The sequence below is a fragment of the Ictidomys tridecemlineatus genome, chromosome 2, assembly GCF_052094955.1.
Source record: "Ictidomys tridecemlineatus isolate mIctTri1 chromosome 2, mIctTri1.hap1, whole genome shotgun sequence".
NCBI lineage: Eukaryota > Metazoa > Chordata > Mammalia > Rodentia > Sciuridae > Ictidomys > Ictidomys tridecemlineatus.
Window position 1 is genome coordinate 87,997,585 of NC_135478.1, and position 16,301 is coordinate 88,013,885.

Sequence of the window (16,301 nt, forward strand, 5' to 3'; positions counted from 1 at the left end):
GCTTGACCATCACCTGAGTACCTGTCCATGGACCAAGAGAGGATGACAGTGGAAAGAGGGGACCTCAGACTCAGAACCACACGGAGCTGTGTTCAAATCCCAGCAGGCCACTTGCCAGTCCTATGACCTGGCCAAGTCACCTGATCCCTCCAGGCCTCCATTTCCAATCCTGATGTTGGCCAGAACCCTGGAATGAAAAGATGTTAACAACAACAAGGACTGTGAAGTCAGTGATCCCCACACGGGCCACTGAAAGTGTGTCGGGCACCTTGTCATCCCCTGTGCATGGGAAGCCCTTCCAGCCCCACCAGGACCCATCGAGGTCGACGCTTCTCCCCACTTACAGTTGAGAAGTCAGATCCATAAGCACCAGGGACCCTTCACGGGGGCTCTGCCTTGCAGTTAGATCCCGGTCTCATTCCATCTTTGCAGCAACTCGCTACTGGTCCATGATCAAACCCATTTTCTAGACTAGACCACTGAGGCTCAGGAGGGCAAAGGGTTTGAACATACTCTCCAAGCTTGTAGATACAAGAGGCGGGGCCTTTAGGCCTCTTCCCCCCCCCCCCAGCCCCTAACTTGTGCGGCTCTCGGGAGAAACGGCAGAACCACCAGCCTCGGGAAAAGGGGAACTGAGCAGGTGCTGACCAGACCAGGGCAGCCCAGCCCTCCCCAGGACCAGGCCAGGGATCCGGTGGCAGGGAAACGCTTTGAAGCAGGACCAGCCCAGGGGACGCGGACATGGCTCATTCTGAAGTCCTGGCGACTGTCTGAGCAGCTGTGATCAATACGCTCTGCGCTCCCCACATGTGGCCAGGAGCTCAAAAAGACAAATCTCCAAGGAGACAGAGAAAAGTCCTGCCCAACATCTCGCCTGGGATGAACCGTTCACCAGAGCACCCAGGGCCACCCCTGTCCTTGGAGGCAGGGGGGAGAGGTGCCGGGCACAGGGGGTTCCCTTGGAGGACTTGGAGGTGGGCTCAGCTGGGGTTCAGCCTCCTCTGCAGAGGCTGAAGAGCGAGGCTGGGGCTGGGCGCCACTCACATGCGCGGATCTTTGGGTTGGAAGGAGCAGGCTCTGCAGGGCGGGGGAGGGCAGGCCCAGTTGGTTCCCATTAAACTTGGTGGCTCCGTGCCGGCCCCAGCCAGAGCCTCTGAGGAAGCCTGAGAATGTCCCCCACTCCTCTGGCCACCGATGCAGGGGACCCCTGTGTCTGTAAAGGGCCTCAAGAGAAAGAAGTCTCCAGAAGGCTCCCTCCTGGTGGCTGGGCCTCCCATCGGCCCATTCTCCAAGGCCCCTAATTAGGTCTTTACATGACAGACCAATTAGGTGGTTACAGGCCATTGGGTAATTAGTGACATTTTTAACATACATTTTCAACCACACAAAACCATGTTTACACGATGTCGAGGAACCGGCTTCAAACCACAGAAGGGAAAATCACTTCGCCGAGGCACAGGAGGCCTGGCCCCAGAGGGCAGAGGGCAGACATCTCCTCTTTGAAGCACCCGTCACCAGTTTGGTTGATGGGCTCCGGGGCCAGACAGACAGTTTTTCTGGCTGAGGACCTACTATGTGCCAGGCTCTGCCCTGGGGGGTTGGGAGTCTCCTGAAGGAGATCTCAATTCCCCGGGGACAGGATGATATGTGTCGCATGAATCTTTGTGCATACGCTCAGTAATTCACTCAACAAACACTGGTTGAGGGCCCACTATGTACTATAAAGAGAAGGCAAGGCCTATTCTCTTGAAGATTCCTGATTCTGGATCCCTGTGGGACTCTCCACATCCTCATGCCGCCATGTCTGCATCTTCTGAGTCTAGAATGTTCCATGCACTCCCTAGACTGAGAAGATTCAGAGACCTGTGGATCTAGGTACTCCCCTAACCCCAGTCCCCGCCTGGCTCTCTTGTGTTATTCTCCTCCTTCATTTATTCATACATACGCTGAGCTCCGATTCTGCATTAGTGAGCACTCGCTGGGTGCCAGGCTTGGTCAAAGCTTTCTATGGATTATCTCATTTAATTCCCCAGCAACCATGTGGAGCTCTCCCTCACACAGACCCCATTTTACAGAGAAAACAGAGGCTCAGAGAGGTTAAGCCACCTGCCAAGGATCACACAGCCTAGTAATGACGGAAGCAGAATTCAAGCACAAGGAAAGCCTGAGCTTGTAACTGCTTTACCAGGCTAATTTCCACGTTCACCGTGGGCACTGGGTATTGGAATGCCTGGGGAAATGAGGGGCACAGTTGGAGCCACCAGCATCATTATTCATATTTTTAATTCTAAGCGCCTCTTACAGCAGGGTCCTATAGAGTCCTTTGTGATTCCATTCCCCGATAGATCTTTTTTTCTAACTCATTATGTTTCCAACACAAAGACTTCACACAGTGGCGCCAAATAATCGTTGCATTGCATTCATTGCCCTGTGCTCTGGACTCCCACAACAGTGGGGTGGACAGAAGCCTCGAGGGTCCCCACTTTCCAGACAGGAGATGGAGGCCCAGGATGAACCCGGCTGGCTTAACCGTGCACGGCTGATATTCAGGTTCCGTGTCACTTCCGCTGTCTCCACCCAAGTCGACATGTGCCTCACTGCAGCCACGGTGACTGAACAGTGATCGACTGACTGAGCGGGACCAGGCCCTCTCTGTCCCCTCCCTGGGCCACCTGAGCTTTGCCTGGGACGCGGCTGAGCTCAGCTGTGGCTCAGAAGAGAGCTCGCAGAGCAAAGGCCAGCTGCAGGGTGTCACTGTCTGCCACCAGCCGGTCCCCGAGGACACAGAAGCCATCGGCAGCCCACAAAAGTCTTCAGGTGAACCAGAAGAGCCACCAAACTCCTAGCTACACAAGCAGTTACTGGTGCCACCACGGAGTTTGGAGTCATTTATTCAGTAGCAACATCTGATACAGCCACTCAGCTCCTCCATGATATAGGTAAACCTCAACTCCGTGTCACTTGCTGCTTCTTGTTCTTTCATGCGCATCTTCCAACTTCTCACCAGAGACTCAAGTCCCAGAGTGTCCCTCAACAGTGCACGCAGCCCTGTGTGGCCCACCTGCTCAGACTCCTTCATCAGATCATCATGGGCCAGCCTCCCGAGCTCCCCTGGATGGCATATGAACAGAGACCTTAAGTCATCAAAGGAACCAGCCACCCAAAGAACCCTTGGGAAGGAACCCAGAGAGAGGAAACAGCATGTGCAAAGGCCCTGAGGTGGGAACAGATGCAGATCGTTAAAGAAGTGGAGAAGTTAATGGTGAGCCGGAGGAGGAAAGGAGGAGGATGAAGTCAAAGGATGGAGGTGATGTCAGAGACAGACACGGGCCAGGCCAGGTAGGCCCCAGGGAAGAGTCTCAGCTCGTTCTGAGTTGTGTTGGGCCAGCAGATCATTCCCGTCTGAGGAGCTCCTGAGCCCAAACGCATATGGTTGCCGGAGCGCCTTGGCCCCGTCTCTGCGGAGCATCCCTAGCCTCTTCCCATCCTGTATCAATTAGGCCACTGATTCCATCGCTCCTGACTTCAAAGGGGGGGAAACGGTGGGGAATTTACAAAGGACCATAAACCCAGCCCGTAGCAGACGGCAAGCCCATAAATTCTGACCGACCCTTCAACTGCCCAGCACACAGCCCTCCCCGCCTCGCCACCACAGTTCCCCCTTCATCCACAGCCAGCACAATAAAAATAAAAAGTAAAACCCATCATGAACCCCACACCACCTGGGAGAAAGCCCCAGGCCATCACAGGCGCCTCCACGAAGCCATCTTATCTGGGATGACCAGGGAAACCGATGACGAGTGGCTGTCCTGGATGTCCAAGGAGCGCTGTCCTTACCTGGGCTTACCCCCTCCACGGCCTGGTGCAAATCCCCCCTCTTCAGCCTCCGTGTCCCCTCTTTGAACCAATAGGTTTGGATGACCTATAAGGACCTCTCTGTCTGACACCTGTGGGTGGGTGCGGAGGTGCTGTGCTTCCTAAGGACTCCTAAGGATTCCAGGGGCAAAAGGGTTCCTTGGAAGTATGTGGAGGCAGGTGGCCTCACGAATTGGTATCACTTCTGCGGAGGATGGCTGGGTAGTAGGCATGAAGAATCCATTAAAAAAAAAGAAAGAAAGAAAGAAAAATGGCACCAACACTTGGATCTGGGAATGATCACACCGCAAACACAGGTGTAGTTCACCCAGTGCCTCAGGAGGCTGAGGCAGGAGGATCTCGAGTTCAAAGCCAGCCTCGGCAAAAGCCAGGCACGAAGCAAATCAGTGAGACCCTGTTTCTACATAAAATACAAAATAGGGCTGGGGATGGGGCTCAGTGGTCGGGTGCCCCTGAGTTCGATCTTCAGTACCCCTTTCCCCCAAAAAAAGGCTGTATTTCAGTGATTCTCAATGGGAATCAATTTTGCCCCTTGCAAGGGACATTATTTGCTAATATCTAGAGATATCAAAGGAGGTACCACTGGCGTTCAGTCAGCAGAGACTAGGGGTGCCAATTATCATCCTACCACCCCCACACCCAAGAACCATCTAGCCCCAAATGTCAAGAATGCCAAGGTTGAAAAACCCTGGCACAGAAAGAGGACACTCGCTCCAATGTGGCTTCCAGAGGTATAACATAAAATATTAAAAATCGAACCAAATGAAAACAAATAGACCTGAATGCAAAATTAAAGGGAATGAGTTAAATAATACGGGTTCGAGCCTCATCTGTATGTGATGGAGCCATCGTCTAAAGATGAGCAGTTTTGTGACGGACACCCTGGGCTTGGAGCCCAGCCCGCACCCTGTGGGAATCTCACCTCGGCCCTGGGGCCTGCGTGACGGTGGGCAAGTGGGTTACCTTCCGGGTCTCGGTTTCCTTGTCTGGAAAAGGGCGGTGAGAGTCCTCCTATGGGGCCTCCGTGCAGCAGAGGGGGAGAATCTGGCACGCTGTTCCAGTTCACCTCTGGCCCCTGTGACAGGTGGGTTTTCAACCCAAAGGAAAAAGAAAAAGAAAAGAATGAGCACAGAAAAGCAGCCTTACCCAGTAAGCCCGCAGCCCTCTGTAGGACCATCACTCGGTGACAGCCCCAGACAGGGACTTGTTCCCCATTCCTCTAGGGATGTCCTGGGCTGAGCGTCTCCTATGCATGATCTCATTTTAGCCCGATCACAACCCTAAAAGACAGATTGAAGTTTCATTCCTGTTTTCACAGATGAAGACACCGAGGTTCTGAGAAGTGAAAAAAAACCATGCCCCAGATCACTCCTGGGTAAGGAAGCGGGCGGGGAGATTGCACACCAGCTCTACTTGATGCTTGAGGCCCAGCTCTGGAGGCTCTGGGCGATGCTCCTGAGAGACTTATATTATGCAGCTATTGATGGACTCTGTTTATCAAACTCTACCAAGCCATGCAGGGAGACAGCAGCTAAGGTGTCCCAGGTTTAGTCCTGTAAGCCCACCATCCTGGGAGACCCTTCAGTCCCAGGCAAACTGGGATGGCTGGTCACCTTCCTGGGGGTCAAGGATCCAGAGGCACCCAGGCCTGATGAGGGAGAGTGTAAGATTGTGAACGTGCAGCCCTTTTGAGGTTTAGAAGTTTCCCAGACCTGGAGAAAATGCAGCAACAGAGAAGTGGGGCAGGAGCCCTAGGCAAAGAAAGTGTCAAGACAACATGCTTCTATCCCAAATTCATGACTTAAACCTGATCTTTCCAGACCCTTCTCTTATCCACTGAAACTAGATGGGATTCCATTACATGTCTCCGAAAGTCATCTGTCTATCATCCCAGCTTCCAGCCTCTTGCCCATCCCTACCTAAGGGTGGTTGGCTGCCCAGGTTTGGATGCCTGCTTCAACTTCTGGCTGTGTGACCTTGGGTTCGTTAGTTGACCTCTCTGAGCCTCAGTTCCCTCATCTGTAAAATGTGGCTAATAATGGGAACACTCCTCGATACACAAGATCCATAACGGAGCTTCGGCCGACTGAACGTGTCCTGGAAATCCGGGTTGGTATTTTGTTCACGCTGTTCCACGAATGCATTCATTTCAGTCTGAAACACAGTATCCGAGACACCAGAGACGCCATGGTGAACCAGACCCTGGCGGCTCCTTCCTGCCTCCCGCACATGAAAAAGCCCAGATTCCGAATCCCAGCAAGTTAACAACCGAGTCCTTCTCTTCTGAAGTCGAGATTAAAGAGAGGAGAGGAGCAGAAAATAAAAGTGGCCGTGCTCTCTGCAGCTCGCAAGCCAAGACACACATCCCGGGCCGCGGAGCCAGCCGTAAATCCATCTTGGGTGAGGGCTCTCCCCAGCTGGCCTGGGGGCCCTTTGGAATATGCAATATCCCCCCACAACTGGCTGTAATTACCAGCCAGATAATTACCCGGCCGACCCACTTCCCTCCAGTACCTCTCAGGCCCAGCAAGCAGGGATCAGCAGAAGAGGGAGGGGAAAAGAGGCTGCAGCCTTCCCGTGAGCCTCCTGGCCTCCTGGCTTGGCCAGCCTCCGGAGGACCCTGCCAGAATCGCTCCCCCGGGGACCGGCCGGGTTGCCGGCCGAGTGTGCCAATGCCTTAAACTGTTTTACGTATTTTTTGTCTCCATGAATTAGAAGCCGTTCAGAGAAGGCCACCCACAGACGGGAGCGCAGTTCTCCTCTGTCCCAGATGCATGGGAGAGGATCGCTGCTGGTCTTTTCATCTCTTTTTCTCCCCCCATAAGAAAGTACGGACTTCTGTTGTCGTTTTTCTGTGAAATGGCTGATGCATTTGGAGCCAGTGAGTTCTCACAGTGGGAAGGGTGTAAGAAGCACAGCCTTCTGGGGGACCGTCCCCTCCATTAACATCATCCTCACCAGGGCAGCTGGGGCCTGGCCCAGAATCTCCTGCACAAGGACCTGGCTGAGGGCCACCTTTGGAAGCAAGGATGTGCCGGCTGCAGACCCTGGAGAGAGAGACGCAGGCTCAGCTGGTGGCTGCATCTCCTGAGCTCCTCCCAGATGCCCCACCAGCGCCACCCCAGGGGGCCTCTGTTTGGCCACTATTCCAATGGCTGGTGCAGCAGGTGGGTCCTGGAGGAACTAACCTGGGGCGACCTCGGCACCTTGCTCTCACCACCCGGACATGTCAGTCAATCTCTGCACCCGGGTTTTCCACCTGCAGAACGGGTGGTATGAGGGCCCTGGTCCCGGGGTGTTGGGATGGCTGGCGGTGGTGTCTGGCACACTCTGGCGCCTCTGTGCACCCAGTATGTGTCACGTAGAGTCCCAAGTTACATGGTTCCCCGAGCCTTGGTTTGCACAAGTTTAAAATGGGGATCCCTTAGGGAGTCGTGAGAAATAATCTAATCCCGTCTGCATGCAGCGAGCGCCAACTGCAGACTGCATGTTCCTGGGTCAGAATGCGACACGCAGTCTACACACGTTGCCTTGCGGGATCTTGAGAGTAATCGGAGAGTTCGGCATTTTGGGATTAATGAAAAAACTGAGCCTCAGAGCAAATAAAACCCTGGTTCAAAATTTCTCCAGGTGTGTGTCTCTGTAGCTGAGGACAGACGTACCAGAGCTCACTGGGGCCTTCCTGCTTTGTCTGCCTTCTTCCGTGACTCAAGATGGGGACGGCCACGAGAGCAGAGGGCTTGTGAGCCGAAAGAACACCCAGCTGCCCCGGAGCTCTACCTCAGGCTTGTGGAAATTTGTTGAAGGTGCATCAAATTTCTGGGGTATATTGACTCCATGACAGAACTGTCAGCAGCACTGTCACCACCACCACCATCATCTAAGCATTCATCACCACTACCTCCACCACAACCACCCCCTCCACCATAACCACCACCATCACCACCACCACCATCACCACCACCATCACCACCACCACCACCACCACCACCCCTTCCACCATCACCACCACCACCACCACCACCACCACCCCTTCCGCCATCACCACCATCACCACCATCACCACCACCACCACCACCTCCACCATCACCACCATCACCACCATCACCACCATCACCACCACCACCTCTGCCATTATCATCTCTACCACCATCTCTACAATCACCACCATCAACACCACCATCACCACCATCATTACCACCACCACCACCACCACCTCCACCACCACCACCTCTACCATAATCACCTCTACCACCATCACCACCACCACCACCACCTCTACCATAATCACCTCTACCACCGCCACCACCACCACTTCCACCACCATCACCACCACTTCCACCATCACCACCACCATCACCACCATCACTACCACCACCCCCAATCCCTCCATCACCACCACCATCACCACCACCACCACCATCACCATCACCACCACCACTTCCATAACCACCACCACTATCACCACCACTATCACCACCACCTCTACCATTATCACTTCTACCACCATCACTACCATTACCACAACCATCACCACCACCTCTACAATTAACATCTCTACCATCACCACCACCACCATTGTTACCTCTACCACCATCACCACCATCATCATCTCAGCCATCATCACCATTACCATTACCATGATCACCATCACCATCTCCATCACTACCACCGCCATCACCATCACCATCATCACCACCACCTCCACCATTATCATCTCCACCACCATCTACCATCATAACCACTACCATGACCACCACCACAATCAGCACCACCTCCACCATCACTACCACCAACATCATCACCTCCACCATCACTACCACCACCACCATTATCACCTCCACCACCATCTTCACCACTACCACTACCATGATCATCACCACCATCACCATCACCACTTTACCTTCAGCAAACCCACCATCAGTAACCACCACCTCCACAACTTCCACCTCCATCACCACTACCACTAATGTCATCTCCAGCAGCATTACCACTTCAAAGGGTCTTAGCCGACAGAAATTCCAAACTTCAGACATAGGAAAGCATTTAGATAAGAAGTCCGCGATTGATCGGGTGTATCAGCAGAAGTCCTGAGATGAAACGGTGCGTGACCCCACACACAGTCTCCCGAAGCTCTGAGCTTTTCCTCCAACGAACCCCAGCTGCCTTTCTAGCCTCTGAACCAGAGTTTCAGCTCAACCAGACGCAAGTTAAAAACAAGGAGATAACAGATACTACTCAGAAGGATGGTCACAGCAGGATGTCCCCAGGAAGAACATGAGTCTCAGAGTCAGACAGATGTGATTTTGAATCCAGCTCTACCCAATAGAAGCTGGGCAACCCTGGTCAAGTTCCCTCCAGGTCCTGAGTTGATTTCCCTAGAATCACAAAGCCCAGTGTGAGCACAAAGCAGGAGGGTGATGTGGTAAGAAAATGGAGAAAACTCAACATTTGATCCATCTTCCTCGCTCCCTGCATGGGGAAGAGCCTCCTGCTGCCCCTCCAGGGCTTTGCTAACTAGAGGTACAAAGGATGGAGGAGAGAAAGGGCTGGAGCTAAAGAACCTGGGTAAAAGAGGCCAAAGCCACCCAGGGGAGATCAATCAGTGCCCTCCCCGGCGAGTTTCCACCTGTCAATGGCAAACGGAAAAAGAAAAATGTCGCATGCTCCTCATGTAGACGAGTATTCGTATTCAATGCCAGGGACGTTCTGGGATTCTGCTCCATCTGTATCGATTGGTATTAAAGGTTCTCCTTTGCAATGACTCACCCCCCACCCTCTCCCCTCCTTCCCCTGCCGGCTGGAAGGCTGCGGGCGAGCGCTGGCCAGCGAGCGCTGGCCAGTGTGGGTCCTTCTGCTTTAGAGGGTGGGCTCTTCCTCTGCTGGACCCCGGGACAGGGTCCGGGATGGGTCACTGTTGATGCTGAGCCTGAGGAAGAGAGGAGAATCCCACCATGTGGAAGGAAGGATGGAGGAGAGAGGGGCTGGGGCTAAGCAGAGCAAGAGCTGGGTGGGGGGAGGAAGAAGTGGGGGGGCAAACCCTGCGGGGGGGCTGAGGCTCAGGAGGACACACTAACCCCGAGAAGCTATGGAGAGTTGGGGTGGAAGAGACCTGGGGAGGTGAGAAGGAGAAGCAAGGATTTGGGGTCTTAGGAACTGGTCCTTATTGATGTCATCTGGGAACCTAAGTGAAGAATGGGGTGCACGGAGGAGGGGCTCAAGGAGAGGCTGTGCAGATTGCATTTCTTTAAACTCTTCTCCCCAGCACCAAAACTCTTGTGCCACATTTTTTTTTTAAATCCAGTTGCACCCTTCCGAGCTGGCAGCCATTGCAGACAGCAATTTTCTAAATATCACCTTAGATTGGCAACCCTACGTGGGTCTCCCCACCGGCTTTAGAATTCCTCTGTTTGTGACATTCCAAGGTTTGGGAAGCACTGATTTGGACACAAAGCTGCTTTTTCTCTGGGGGAATCATTCCTTGTCTTCAAGATCCAAGGGGGTGTCTCTTCCTAGAAGAAAATGAAGGGTAAACCACCTTCTGCGTTTGATTAAAAGAAAGGCTCTCTTACCGATTTTCAAGAGCTGATGGTTGGCCTATGAAAGCCCCCAGGATGCCAGGGTTGGGATGATGGAAATGAAAATCAACGTGGAGTGTTTGGGAGTGACTTCTACAGCGCGGGCAGAGGCTGGGTCCTTTGGAGGCAGGAGAGAAGGTCATTCGTCCTTCGCGAAGGAGAAGCTATGGATTGACAGAATATGGTCGGGGAAGGTCAAAGACGGCTCCCAGACCTTTGTCCTGAAGTTCCTGGTTGGCTGTGGGGCATTCCTGAAGCTAAGGAAGAGTACAGGAGGAGAAAACTAGGAGAACGGTCGGGGGGGGGGGGGGAGGCGGGGGGATGAGATGAATTCCGACCTGCAGAATCCACCCAGGACCTGGGGGAGACCCAAGTGCTCTCCCAGACACTTCAGGAGAGACACGGAGCAAGAGATCTGGAGGTAGACATGGACCCCACGGACCGTCCCAGACGTTGACCTTCACTTTGCATGGATCCCAACCCAGCCCAGCACCTCGCTAACCTCACGTCATCCTCGGGGGTCCTTCTTCGGCTCGGGTCGTGAGCTCTGCGTACACCACCTGGAGAACTACAGCAACCGGAACCCACGTCTCTCCAGGACCCACGGCTTTTAAAGCAGCTTTGAGTCCTGACAGAGGGCCAGTGCACGCCCCATGAGGCTAAAAAAGAAATGGCGACAGGTCTGACGCCCGGGAGAGGAAAGAGGGAAAGAAGGAGGATCGGGTAGGAGGAGTTTCGGACAGCAGTGAGGCTCCAGGAAAGGGTAGGAAAGGCCGGTGGGAGGCCGAGAGCAAAGGCTGCCCGTTAGAGGAGCCCCACTTTGGGTAGACAGGGCCCTCCCTGCTCCACAAATCCTGCCATGCGCAGACGCTGGGGGCGCTGAGAGCAGCCCCGGGAGAGTGTGGCTTTGGAGTATGGACACTGCAGAGTGGCAGCAGATGGAGACTTCCAACTACATGCTGCTCATGGGGCCCCAGGGGCTGAGAGAGGAGCTTCAGGCATGGCTGGATCCAGAGTTCACGTTAGAATATGTCACTAGAAATGTGTCATTAAGACTATCCTGCCTCTTCTTCTTCTTCCCCCTCTTCTTTTCTTCTCCTCCTCCTTCTTCTTTTCCCCTCCTGTTCTTACCCCTCCTCCTCCTCCTCCTCCTCCTCTCTGTTCCATTCCTCCTCTCTCCTTCTCTCCACCTTCATCTCCACACCCATCTCTATCTGCAATTCTTCTTTCCTCCGTGACGGTATCACTGGAGGCCAGTGGACATAAAAACCAAAGATGTCCCTCAACAACGCCAAGCGTGGGCGATCCCCAGAGAAGCTCCTCACGTCCAAGGAAGGAAATTTGTTCTCCCTCAACATCTGTCTTGATTTCAGCAAAAGATGAACTTGCCCACCTCTGCACCAATCCACCGCACCGGAGAGGAGGAGGTGCTGTGAGTGGCCAGGCTGAGTAGCGGAGGAGAGGAGGCGGCCCCTGAATCAAAGTCCCATGAGGTAACACGGAGAATAAGTGGCTGGCCCAGAAGACAAGGCAGCCAATAAGAATAGCAGAGGCCCACTACCGGCCTTGGGGAAAGCGGGAACCCCTCACAAGGCTGAGAAGGGAGTTCCCAGTGCAGGCTGGCCGGTCATCATTTTATTTCATGGACCACAAGTTGAAGGTGAGTTTGGCCCCAAATACTAAAGTTGGATTATGTCAGGCACTGGGGTTAGGTATAAGGGGGATTTAAAAGTCGTCAGAATAAACCTAATTCTATTTTCTTGGAATCAAAAGAAATGGATGTCAGTAAGAAATGTTAGGAAGGCAGAGGAAACTGAAATCTCAACTCTGATAATAGTGATCATCATTTCCAAGTGACATTGCTTCCAGATTAACACCCCAGGGCCGTGGGATTCATTCCAGCTCCGCACCCTCTGATGGCACGTCTCAGTTTGGGGTTGCTGTGATACCAGAGGCTTAGAGACAACCCAAGTGCATTTCTCACAGTTCTGGAGGCTGGAAGTCCAAGGTCCAAGGGCTGTAGATTCGGTGTCTGCTGAGAGCCCGCTCCTGGTTCCTGGGTAACTGTCCTCTTTCCCATGATAGATGCTAAAAGCAAGGCCACTCTCTGAGGCCTCTCTTATACGCGCACAAATGTCCATCATGAGGGCCCCGCCCACTCAAGATGTAACCACCTCCCCCAAGGCCCCGCCTCCCAATGACATCACATTGGAGCTTAGGATTTTCACATAGGCATTTTGGGGAGGGGAACATGAATATTCAATCTGAAACACCGCATGACCTTGAGTGACAGTCTGTTTGCTTCCTGGCATTAAAATGTTGGTCATCAGATTATGAGAAGTTGCCGAGACTGAGAAAGCAAAGCACCCAGCACCGTGCCTGGGACTCAGTAAATGCTCAACACAGTGGAGTCCAACATCATCCAACCTGACAGATGCCACATGCCAAGGCGACCATTGGCCTCCTGACCCAAACACCCATCAGTCATTCCAGGAAGCCAGGAAAAAACCCTTTGCTTCCTAATCCAATCATGCCATGAAACCCTAAGAGGGGAAGAAAGTGTTCCAAGCCCAACAGGCTATTTTTGGAGACAAACACCATCCCATTATTTGCAGAAGAGAAAGGCGCTGGGGCAGAGAGCGGCTGTCCTTGTTATCCTGTGCCTCAGTGAACCGTGCCTGGGGCAGGTTCCATGAGACCAAGGAGAGGTTTCCACATCCCAGAAGACAAAGCACCTTTGCAATTGTCCTGGATTTATTGCATTTCAGCGGGTGACTTCTGGATCCAACCACAATCCGAGCGCCCACATTTGTGCTCACGCAAGGGATGGCCACAGGCCTGGAGGGGCCCAGCGATGACTCCTGTGCCCTCCTTTTAACCTGATCCTCCTCATGCAGCCACAGAGACGGTTCAAAATTCCTCAAAAACCCTTCACATCAGGCTTAGCTTCTCCCATCTATTAGAAGCCCTTCTGATTCATCTACATAATATTTGGAGGCATAAATTTCAAATAAGAATGCAAATATACAAAAGAACTCTTCTTTGGAGATCATGGTTTGCAGGCATACCAGCTTCCAGGTGCAGGAAAGCCCTTGGATTTCTCTTTGGTCAGGTGAAATAAAGCAAATGGCAAACAGGAAGGTGGCACAGGTGGGAGGAACTTTGGCACTTTTAACTTGAGCAGGTGGATAGTAAATGTCCCAGGTAGCTTTTGCACAGGGCAAGACCTGACATGCTCAGTCCAGCTCCTTCATGTCATAAGAGTGAATTAAAGAGTTAGTGTGGCCATTAGAAGAAGTTAGGGCGGGGCACAGTGGCGCACACCTATAATCCAGAGGTTTGGGAGGCTGAGGCAGGAGGATTGCAAGTTCAAAGCTAGCCTCAGCAAAAGCAAGGCGCTCAGCAACTCAATGAGACCCTGTCTCTAAATAAAATACAAAATAGGGCGGGGGATGTGGCTCAGTGGCCGAGGGCCCCTGAGTTCAATCCCTGGTACAAAAAAAAAAAAAAGAGAGAGAGAGAGAGATTCTGTCAAGACAACATTCTCTAAGCTCTCTGGGTTAAAATACAATTTGAATAATTTCAACAGTTATCGGGTGATTATGTCAGACAACGCACCTCACTGAACCCAAGCAGCAATGCTCAGAGGGAAGTAACTCCCGGGTCCCCATTTCTAAATGAGGAAAGTGAGGCTCCAAAAACAGCAGCAAAATGACTGATGTACCCTATTCCCAGCTTTACGTACACAACGGAAGTGGCTGCCTATGTGACAAAAAGAGAAGCACAAGGACGGACATAGAATTCTTATTCAGAATAACCAAACCCCCGGGACGGTACAGATACCTACCGAGAGAAACCTGATGCATGGTGGCATTGGCACCGAATGAGATATTATGCCAAAATAAAGATTCAACAACTGTATGGGGCCCAGGGTGGATCAATCTGATGACGTGTTGAGTGAAAGAAGCCAGATACCAAAAAATACATTCCACCTGGGTCCATTCACGTGAATCTCAAGGACAGGCAAGACTAATCAATAGAAGATGGAAGTCAAGGTAGCGATGACCTCTGCAGGGGGCAGGGTGGTGGTGGATATAGATGGGGAAGCAGCAGCAGGGAATATTATGGGATGCTATATCTTGACCTTGGGTGGGGGTTATGCACACAAACCCACTGGACATTTGTGTACCTTATGCGCTTCACTTTCTATGTGTCATGCCTAAGTAAATTTTCAAGGAAGGGAGGGAGGGAAGAGAGAGAAGGAAGGGAAGAGAGAGAGAGAGAGAGAGAGAGAGAGAGAGAGAGAGAGAGAGAGAGAGAGAGAGAAACAGAGCAGAAAGACTTGCATGGAGTCCCATGGCTGGCGAAGGGCAGAGATGGAATCTGACCCCAAGTTCACCTGGATCCAGAGTGTGCCTTAACCACTGGGCTACACTGCCCCATCGCTGGAATTATGTCAAGCAAACATTTGCTGATGATGTGTTTCTTTAGGAAGGCAGACCCATTAGCTCCCCGGCACTCAGGTTTTCAGATCCTGGTGGATTCCCTACGGTGTTTCCGGCCACCCCTTCCGATATTGCTCGGTTCTTGATGAGGAAGATTCAGCCATGGCGAGGATATAATGTGCATCTACGGCAGGCTGAAGTTTCGTGGTGAGTCTGGCCTCTTGTTCTCAGGCCATCGTCGAGGGAACGTGGACATGAAAGATCAGAGACAGGTATTGATCCTTGTTCATTATTTAAATGCATATGGCGGCAGGCAGCTCTGCTCAATAAAACCCTGACAGAGACGGCTGAAGCCTGAGTCGTGGCCCTGGCCATCACCCCTGTGAGCTCCTTGTGGAGCCCCAGACTCAGTTTCCCCAAATGAAAAACTGGGAATTGTTGATAGGCTCACCTGGCCAAACCAGATGGCTCGAGGGACTATGTTGGTCACACTTAGCACGTAGATGGGTACTTTGACATTTGTATCAGTGGATTGGTGGCAGCATCCTGTAATTGACCTCCTAAGTTTAATCTTAAAAACAGGGTGTCAAAAATATTGTGGGGTGTTTTTTGTGTGTGTGTGGTTGTTGTTGTTTGTTTGTTTTTTAGAGTTTTAAGCTGTTCATAGAATTAGCATGGGGGTTAGGAATCCCAACCCTGGAAAGACAAGCTTCGTTTTTAGCTGTGTTCTGCTGCTTCTCAAAGCTGTAAGCTTAGGTAGATGACGTCCCCTCCCTGAACCTCAGTTTCCTCTTCTAGAAGGAGAGATGATATTCCCGTAGGCCTCCTAGGGCTGCGGTAAGTCAGCGTGAATGAGTTCACACGGTGAGTTAGCTCAGGGCCCGGCTCAGGCTGATCTTTCACCAAGTGCACCATCATTTCAATCTGAATAATGGTTAGGATGACACCGGGCATGATGACTAGGACAACGGGTTCTGTGGACTAGCCCTTCGATGAGTCCAGGAGCCAAGATTTATCTTCAGGTTTGCATCAGATTTAAGTCAAACTCGATTCCAAAGCACCTCGCCGTGACTTTTCCCAAATCTCCCCAATCTTTCCAGTTCTGCGTGTCCCCACCCAGCCTGAGGGAGCAGGGGTTTCTGGTGGCTGTCTGAGTGCTGGACCTCGGATTCTGCGGCCAGTTCTGGAACCTAGGGTGCTGGAATTGCAGAGCAGATTTCTGGCGTGGTATCCCTACAGCGACTCCGCTGGACAGAGATGAGGGTTAAAGAAGAGAGCTCTGGAACCCGCCGATGAGTCTCCCACCGACAGGCTGACCCCCGATGCTTAGGGAAGTTAGTTGTCCAAGCGGACAGGGTGGTCTCAGGGGTTAAGCCTCATTCGTTCATTCCATTCATTCCAT

At 52.4% G+C, this 16,301-nt stretch overlaps 1 long non-coding RNA gene across 1 annotated transcript; it reads right to left on the bottom strand.

Moving 5' to 3' along the window:
• Positions 1–2,858: 2,858 nt before the first annotated feature.
• On the bottom strand, positions 2,859–6,814 carry LOC144369864 (uncharacterized). The gene is made up of 2 exons (XR_013429694.1): positions 5,796–6,814; positions 2,859–4,951 (listed from the first exon to the last, which is right to left on the bottom strand). It is a non-coding gene; the product is annotated as an uncharacterized LOC144369864 (long non-coding RNA).
• Positions 6,815–16,301: the final 9,487 nt, after the last annotated feature.